This window comes from Microtus ochrogaster, chromosome 2, assembly GCF_000317375.1.
Source record: "Microtus ochrogaster isolate Prairie Vole_2 chromosome 2, MicOch1.0, whole genome shotgun sequence".
Classification (NCBI taxonomy): domain Eukaryota; kingdom Metazoa; phylum Chordata; class Mammalia; order Rodentia; family Cricetidae; genus Microtus; species Microtus ochrogaster.
The window spans coordinates 28,037,951-28,047,860 of record NC_022010.1 but is presented as its reverse complement, the minus strand read 5'-3'; positions in this window follow the sequence as shown (position 1 = coordinate 28,047,860).

Here is a 9,910-nt window from a genome sequence, read left to right as displayed (position 1 = left end):
GAGAGAGAGAGAGAGAGAGAGAGAGAGAGAGAGAGAGAGAGAGAGAGAAAGAGAGAGAGAATTGGTAAGTCTCAAATCCTGGGATAAATGGCTGAGATGCCTATTTAACATCACAAAGGGGACCTGGTAGCCAGGTTCTCCCAGCATCCCTCAGTTCCTACCTGTTACAGGATTTGATTGGCTACCTCACCCTCTACCCCCAAACTGGGCTGCCCTTCCCCCAGAGGCTCTTCTCTATATAACCCAGCCATTTTGGTACCTCTGCCTTTTTGGTTGCTAAGATGACCTCTCCTTTTTGGTTGCTAAGATGCCAGTCGCTGACCTCCGAGGTCCATCCACGGAGGTCTAAAGCTAGAGATGGAGGCTGACTGAAGATTTGCATGTCTTGGAGGGGAGAGCAGCGGGTGACACTGGCCTTCCTTGCATATAGGAAAGGCTGCCTTGGGATCCCCAGAAATGGGTAGGAGTGAGGAACGGGCATGGGCGCTAGGAACCACAATTGTGTGGGTCCTAATTCTTCCATGCTTCCTCTTCCTTCTCTTCTTCTAAATAAATTTTCTTATAAAAGCAAAAGCCTTACAAGTAAATAAAACCACCACACCAAAATAACTCTGCGTTGTTACAGTCAAACTACAAGCACCGCTCTGTCTTACTCATGGTGGCAGCTGTACAGGGGCAAACCAGGATGGCTTGAGGCATTGTGACATCACATTTTCCCTTTGTCAGTATTTAAGAATAGACATGTGATCCAGTTACGGCCAATGAAACTCGGGGAGGACAAGTCCGGTGCTGTGACCATTAGCTTTAGCTATTTGCCAAGATGACTGTGGACACTGGATAAGATGGGCTGTTTCAGGCAGTGTGAGTGAACCTCATACAATCAGTTGGAGGTCTGAACAGAACAACAAGGCCCATCCCCAGAGGAGAGACGAGATGCCTTCCGCCAGATGGTCTCCAGGCTGTGCCACTCGGGTTTTTCTTGGCTTTGGATCTGAATTGAAACTTCAACTCTTCTTGGGTTTTGAACTTTCTAGAACTACATCACCCACTTTCCTGGGTCTCCTTCAGATCTTGGGACTTATGAGCCTCCACAGTCATATGAGCCGATTCCTTGGGACAAGGCTTTTTTAAGTGTAGGTTCTGTTTCTGCAGGGCACGTTCTGAGAAAGCACTCTCTCTGCTGCGAAGAGCGAGCCTGTGAGGAGATGCCTCCATGGTCCTATTTATGATTCTGTTATTCTCTCGGGCTAGGACGGCCATCTTTGGGTTGTCAGAGCGCCAGCTGAGGCTGAGAGCTGTGCTGGGAATGGCCAAGGGGAGAGCTGGTGTCTTTAGTGACATTGTTGGGTCACTGAACCTGTTAAGGGCCAGCTTGGTCCAGGCTCCATGCTCTGGGAGATTAAAAATAAAAAAAAAACAACTCTTCTTGCTTAATTCTTACTACCAAACGTGTGTTCACATTGAGCAGACGCTCTGACAACTGTGAGAGCCAAGAGCTCTAGTAATGCATGCTGTATTTCAAACAAACACGTGCAGGCTGCTTCTGATTTTTTTTCCAGAGCCCTCGCTCTACTTTTCTGTTATTGATTTCTTTTATTGATTGATTTTGCCGCACTGGGGACTTCATACATGCTGGGCAAGTGTCCTACCACTCAGCCACACCCATAACCGCATCTCTCTCTTCCTGAGACCGGGTATCACTATCACTCCATAGCCCACTCTAGCCTGAAACTAGGAATTCTGCCTCCAGCTCCCAAAGCCCCCTCGTTGTAACAAGGTCCCCGGTGATCTGTGTCCACACTGGGGTTTGATACATGTAGACTTCAGTGACTTTCAGCTGTGAGTTCTGCTCCTTGGGTTGAGGCATGGGATCCTCAGTTGGAAGTTTGCGAGTGGGTGCTTATGTTTTCTAACCAAGCCCTTGGGTCTGCTTGATTCTTGGACAGTATTATTTCCTACTTCCCCCCTCCCTAATTTTCCCACGTGTTTCATGTTTCCTTCAAAAGTTGACCAAGGCAACAAAGCCACCTGGAGGCTCCTGGCCTCTCTCAGAGGCTGAACACAGTGTTCCATGTCATGTTATTTTTTTGTTGTTGTTGTTAAGTATTTGCGTGTGTGTGTGTGTGTGTGTGTGTGTGTGTGTGTGTGATGTAGGTCTGTGAATGTGAGTGCTGTCTTGGGGTTACTATTGCTGTGACCATGACCAAAAGAAACTTAGGGAGGAAAGGATTTATTTAACTTACATGCACTAGGTCACAACCCATTGATGGAACCAAGGTAGGAACTCAAACTAGGCGGGAACCTAGAGGCCGGAGCTGATGCAGAGGCCATGGAATACTTGTTTGTACCTCATGGCTCGCTCAGCTTCCACTTTCATAGAACCCAGGACCATCAGTGATTGATGGTATCCACAGTGGATTGGTACACCAATCATTAATTAAGAAAATGTTCTGTAGGCTTGGCTACCGCTGGATCTTACAGAGGCATTTTCTCAGTTGAGGCCCCCTCCTATCAGATAACTCTTGTGTCAGGTGGACATGAAACTAGCAAGTGGATAGAGCTGGAGTTACAGGAGGTTGTGAGTCATCAGTGTGGGCGCCAGGGATTGAACTCTGGTTCTCTGCTCCTAACTGCTGAGCCATCTCTCCAACCTCTTCAAGATTCACTGATTTTTACTTTATGTGTATGAGTGTTTTGCTTGCATGTGTGTATATACACTACATGGGTGTGGTGCCAGAAGAAGAACTGGAATTATAGATGGTTGTGAGCTACCATGTGGGGGCTAGGAATTGAACCCCCGTCCTCTAGAAGAACAGCCAGTGCTCTTAACCCCTGAGCCATCTCTCCAGCTCAGTGTCATGTGTTAGTCACTTGTTTTCTTATTGGATCCTTCAACCAGAACCTCTGTACCCCAAGGAAAACCCATTTTCTCCTCTTTGTGTTTTCTACTCCTGACTGATGCATGGAACTTGTTAAGTATTTTTCAAAGACGAAATGCGTGCTGTGTGGCTGATCTACTCCTTGCTCCCATGCCCTCCCCAAGGCAACTCCAGGCCTTTTGTGGAGGCACTGTTGTGGCAGGAAGCCCAGAGGGATTAGGGAATTAGGAGGCCTGCTGGTGGCAGCTGCCTCTCCCATCTTGCCCCGTGGCTTTATTTCCCCAGAGACCTGGGTGTACAGGCAGCTGAGTGCTCTTCCGCCCCCCCACCCCACTTCCTCAAGAACAAATGTCACAAGCCACCCAACAGCTGAGGAAGAAATGCTTCGGCTTAGAGGGCAGCCTGCCAATTGAGATCCCAGGGCTGCAAGCACTTGCCTATGCCTCCACCTGTGCAGAAACCCATGTGCAGAGGCCGCCCACAAAAACCCTACTCTGGCCACTGTGGAAAAAAAGCTCAAAGGTAATGAAACGGAACCTGGTGTGGAGGCAAAGATGGCATCCAGTCGAGGAGGTCAGTGGCCAAAGGATGATTTAAGATTGACGATTTCTCCCTTGCCAGATGCAATGCGCTCCATTAATAGGCTGAGTTTTTTTGTTTTGTTTTTTTGGTTTTTTTTGTAAAACTGGGCTGGTTTTGGCTTGGGATGACTGAAGATGTCTGGGGAGACAGTCTGAGGGAGTGTGGGAGAGAATAGCCCAGGCCTGAGCCAAGGAGCCCTGTGCTTGGCAGGCAGAGGTGAGATGTGCTCATTCCCCAGCAGGCTGAGGCCGGGGGGCTGCTCTCCTCATTAGCAGGGCATCTGCCTCATTTGCTGTGCACGCGGGCTCTGTGCACTTGGGAAATCAATTCCTGAGTTCAGATGCCTCGCTCCAGCTGGTGCCTGCCTGGCCCAAGGGGCAGATGGAGTAATGCCTCGTTCTGACTTCAAGAAAGGACTGGAGAGAGGATGTAGTACAGGAGAGCCACGGTGTCTGCCCCAGAGAGGCCCCCAGAATTACCCTCCAGTGGGAGCCGGTGGAAACGGAGACACCACAATTCATTCATCCATTCGGCAAACGTCTGGACAGGGGCTGGGGTCTGTGGGGGCCCTTGGAGTACATATCTAGAGTGCAGCTCCTGCCCTCAGATGGCTTCCCGTGCAGGGGGAGACACATCTCTGATCCCACGCGGTCAGAACTGTGTTCGATAGAGTGTGTAGAGCGTGTCCCTAAGGGGACAGCTAACCCAGACCAAAGGCAGAAACAAGGTGCTAGTGAAGGGACACATGCAGGAGAGAAAGCCAACATTCTCAGTGCCAACTGTGTGCCACACCCGCCTCTAGATGGGGACCAGAGGCTCATGTAGGGGCCACTAGAGCCCAACTCGGGGGTCACATTATCCCCACTCGTGCCAGGAACAAAGGAGGGACCATCAAGGCCATATTAACTACATTATTTTAGGCCCTACATTGGATGTGTTGACACCTGGGGTCCTGTGCTCGCAGGGCCTGCCTGTAGGGACGTAGACAAACCGCTTATTTGTTCAGGGGAGTGGGCGAGCCCTCACACTCTGCCCCTTTCAACCTCGGGGTGTCACGTTCAATGGCCCCTACGTACAAAGTGAACCAACTTCACCACTCGGCATCCGCTTACTCTGGATCCACTCTCCCTTCCCACAGAGACCACAGTGAAAGCTTTCTATGCCTTTGCCTTCCCCCACCTCCTGACCAACCCGGCACTCCCCTGCCTGGCTCCACGTGGTGTGCTGTGGCCCCTTGGGGGCGGTCTGTTAGTAGCAATAGCTTCCCAACATTCTTAGTGCCAATGGCAGCTGTCTCCTGATCCATTAGCCCTGCCACAGCTGATTAATAATACAACCCACACTTAAAATCAGTCAGAGGGAGTAGCTGGGGTCACAAGACCAGCACGTCTTGCATGGACCCCGAGCTAATGGGGCTGAGCATGTAGGGCGGGGCTAGAGAAGATGGGCAGAGGATGGGCGGTGCTTGGCAAAAGCAGCCTTGCGTCTTGGGTTGCCTGATTCAGGGTAGGGGAGCCACTAGAGCCCAACTCGGGGGTCACATTATTGCCAGGAACAAAGGAGCATCAGAGATGGGCTCTTGGGGGATGTTCCACTGCAACCGGAACAAAGTCCACCTGGGGTGGGACACTGGGGTAACGCAGAGTGGCAGATGTCACTACAACAAGAAGAGAGTTAGTCTGGGACAGCGGGGTAGCGTGGAGCAGTCTGTCCTGTTCCGGGGCCAGCCCAGACCATAAATTATTTCTCGGACCAGAGGGGAGGTGTGGGAATAAAGACACAACTCACATGACTTCATCAGGAGGGAGTTTTCAGGGATCCCTCATGAAATCCTGAGTTCACATCCTGAAAAACCACCCGTGTTTATGCTCCAAACAGGTTTTATACCAAAGAGTAAACTGAGGGGGAAATTCATTAGCATTCTGTTTCCTAGATAGCCGGGCAAATGACGTCTTCCTATCTATGCCTGCTCTGTCTTCCCGGGTGGACTATGGCTCCACACAGTCGATGTCACTGCAGCAAGGAGAGCGTGGGCCTGGGACACTGGGGTAGCGTGAAGTGGCTGAAGTACGAGGTCCTGAGGGACAGTATTCAGTTTGGTGGTGGGTTTGGTGAGATAAAGTGACAACAAGGGAGAAGTTTGGACAGATGTCTTATCCCACCAACTTGTGCCGCCCTAACGGGAAACCTAAGGCAGGATGCTACAGGAAGGATGGAAACGTATCTCTCCTGGTTTAGAAGAGCGGGAAACCCACGATTAAGTGGCTGCACCTGGCCAGGGCCTTCACTTGGTTTCCCACTGTGGTAGAAAGTGAGTCTGCAAGAGAGAGGAAGGGGTCAAGCGTGCACCCAGCTGTGGACGAGGGGAGAGCCTTTCTGGGCTACAGGCCTTCATCCAGACCCACCTCCCAGCAACACAGCACTGGGTGACGTTTCAACATAGAAATTCCAAATTCAAAGTACATCAGGGCCAGCCAGGGAGAGGGCTCAACGTGGCACTGGCTTGCTGTGCAGCATGAGGACCTGGGTTTTGATTTCCAGAATCCACATAAAATTCTGGGCACACATCTGTTACTTCAGCACTGATGGCCGTGAAGACAGGCAGCTCCTGGGTCTCACTGGCCAGCCAGTCTAGACAATAATGAAGTCCATGTTTAGTGAAAGACCCTGTCTCAAACAACAACAACAACAACCAAGACAAACAAACAAACAAGAGGGGTTGGGGCTGGAGAGATGACTCAGCAGGTAAGAGCACCCACTGCCTCTGGGTTCATTTCCCTGCACCCAACTCTCTGTAATATGGCAGCTCACAATTGTTTGACACTCCTATCCCAGAGGATCTAGCACCTGCTTTGAGCCTCTTCAGGCACCAGACACACCTAACGCACACATAAGCAAAACACATAAAATTATAAATAAATAGGAAGCAATGGAGGAAGACTTCTGACTTTAACTTCCGACATGCACACATACACTCACAAGCAAGTGCACTGACACACATACATGCAAACCCACACGTGTGCATGCGTGCACACACACACACAGCACGGTAGCAGGCAAATACATTAGTGGTGCCTGTTGTTGAGACAGTTTCTTCTGCATTGTGGCCTCAGAACATTCAGCTGGTAGAACTATTGGCCCCTCTCGTTCTAAAATTCTGAGCTCAGGGAAACAGATCAAAGTAAGGGATTAGAGTTACAACCTCTGAGACTTTTCTAGATAATAATGTTGTATCTATTGGTCTGTCATTACTGGTTATTGCTCAGCATGTCTCACCAAACTAATAAAAGGCCTAACTGTAAAAGATCATGCAATAACTGGCACCTAGAATATACAGAAATGCTTCTTGGGGACCTTAAAGATGCTCTTTGTCCACATCCCTTAAAAACGTACCTCACCCTGGGGAGATGCCAATCAGTAGGAGCTGAGTGACGGGGACACACAATTCCTGCTCTACTGTTGTGCCATCAGGAGACTACAGGTGACAAAAATTGGCTGCACACCTCAAAATACTGATAAATGTTTGAGGAGTTGAATATATACAGCCTCACTTTAACACCATGCATCAGAACAACACGGTGCCTCACAAAGGTGTGGATGTGAAGGCTTTATATTAGTTTAAGAAATGCCCACCACCCATGTCAGAGAACCCTAGGAAGGGTGTAGACGGGGAACAGCTGTGAGGAGGGATTTAAAATGACTTTTGGTTTGATATCTGAGATGGATTGCAGTACCCTGGAACCTCAACACTCACTTCAGATATGGACCAAAGGTGGCCGAGGCAGAGAAGAAAGCATCCATATCCTCACCAATGGCCAGGGAACAGGGACACACCACAGCTGGGCCGTGTTCAGTGGCACTTGTGGAAGAGCTGTGGGAATTGTTGGCATTGTCTGCTGTGGTAGTGTGTGTGCGCATATGTGTGTGTGTGTGCGTATGTGTGTGTGTGCATATGTGTGTGTGCATATGTGTGTGTATGTGTGTGTGCGTATGTGTGTGTGCGTATGTGTGTGTGCGTATGTGTGTTGAAGGGAGAGGATAATGAAGCTGGATGTCTCCGTTATGGATTCTATTGCTGTGAAGAGACACCATGACCTTGGCAACTCTTTTTTTTTTCCGTTTATTTATTTATTAAACATTTCTGTCTCTTCCCTGCCACCGCCTCCCATTTCCCTCCCCCTCCCCCAATCAAGTTCCCCTCCCTTGTCAGCCCATAGAGCTATCAGGGTTCCCTGCCCCGTGGGAAGTCCAAGGACCACCCACCTCCGTCCAGGTCTAGTAAGGTGAGCATCCAAACTGCCTAGGCTCCCACAAAGCCAGTACGTTTAGTAGGATCAAAAACCCATTGCCATTGTTCTTGAGTTCTCAGTAGTCCTCATTGTCCGCCATGTTCAGCAAGTCCAGTTCTATCCCAGGCTTTTTCAGACCCAGGCCAGCTGGCCTTGGTGAGTTCCCAATAGAACATCCCCATTGTCTCAGTGTGTGGGTGTACCCCTTGCGGTCCTGAGTTCCATGCCTGTACTCTCTCTCCTTCTGCTCCTGATTTGGACCTTGAGATTTCTGTCAGGTGCTCAAAAGTGGGTCTCTGTCCCTGTCTCCTTTCATCGCCTGATGAAGGTTAATATTCAGGAGGATGCCTATATGTTTTTCTTTGGGTTCTCCTTATTTAGCTTCACTAGGATCACTAATTGTAGGCTCAATGTCCTTTGTTTATGGCTAGAAACCAAATATGAATGAGTACATCCCATGTTCCTCTTTTTGGGTCTGGCTTACCTCACTCAGGATAATGTTTTCTATTTCCATCCATTTGTATGCAAAATTCAAGAAGTCCTTGTTTTTTACTGCTGAGTAGTACTCTAATATGTATACATTCCATACTTTCTTCATCCATTCTTCCATTGAAGGGCATCTAGGTTGTTTCCAGGTTCTGGCTATTACAAACAATGCTGCTATGAAGTATAGTAGAGCATATACTTTTGTTGTATGATAAGGCCTCTCTTGGGTATATTCCCAAGAGTGGTATTGATGGGTCCAGGGGTAGGTTGATGCCGAATTTCCTGAGAAACCACCACACTGCTATCCAAAGTGGTTGCACAAGTTTGCATTCCCACCAGCAATGGATGAGTGTACACCTTTCTCCACAACCTTTCCAGCAAAGGCTATCATTGGTGTTTTTGATTTTAGCCATTCTGACAGGTGTAAGATGGTATCTTAAAGTTGTCTTGATTTGCATTTCCCTGATCGCTAAGGAAGTTGAGCATGACCTTAAGTATCTTTTGGCCATTTGAACTTCTTCTGTTGAGAATTCTCTGTTCAGCTCAGTGCCCCATTTTATAATTGGGTTGATTAGATTTTTACGGTCTAGTTTCTTGAGTTCTTTATATATTTTGGAGATCAGACCTTTGTCAGTTGTAGGGTTGGTGAAGATCTTCTCCCAGTCAGTGGGTTGCCTTTGTGTCTTAGTGACAGTGTCCTTTGCTTTACAGAAGCTTCTCAGTCTTAGGAGGTCCCATTTATTCAATGAGGCCCTTAATGTCTGTGCTGCTGGGGTTATACGTAGGAAGTGGTCTCCTGTGCCCATATGTTGTAGGGTACTTCCCACTTTCTCTTCTATCAGGTTCAGTGTGTTCAGACTGATATTGAGGTCTTTAATCCATTTGGACTTGAGTTTTGTGCATGGTGATAGATATGGATCTATTTTCTTTCTTCTACAGGTTGACATCCAGTTTTGCCAGCACAATTTGTTGAAGATGCTCTCTTTTTTCCATTGTATATTTTTAGCTCCTTTATTGAAAATCAGATGTTCATATGTTTGTGGGTTAATGTCAGGGTCTTCTATTCGATTCCATTGGTCGACTTCTCTGTTTTTATGCCAATACCAAGCTGTTTTCAATACTGTAGCTCTGTAATAGAGTTTGAAGTCAGGGATGGTAATGCCTCCAGATGATCCTTTATTGTATAAGATTGTTTTTGGCTATCCTGGGTTTTTTGTTTTTCCATATGAAGTTGATTATTGTCTTCTCCAGATCTGTGAAGAATTTTGATGGGAGTTTGATGGGATTGCATTGAATCTATAGACCTTGGCAACTCTTATAAAGTAAAAACATTTAGTTGGGGTCGTTTACATTTTCAGAAGGCTAGGCCGTTATCATGATGGGACATAGTGACTGCAGGCAGGCATGGTGCTAGAGCTGAGAGCACTACAGCAGGAAGTGGTCTGAGACACTGGGTGGCGTCTGGAGCATATGAGACCTCAAAACTCACCTCCACAGTCACACCCTTCCTCCAACAAGGCCACACCTACTCCAACAAGGCCACACCTACTCCAACAAGGCCACACCTACTCCAACAAGGCCACACCTACTCCAACAAGACCACACCTACTCCAACAAGGCCACACCTACTCCAACAAGACCACACCTACTCCAACAAGACCACACCTACTCCAA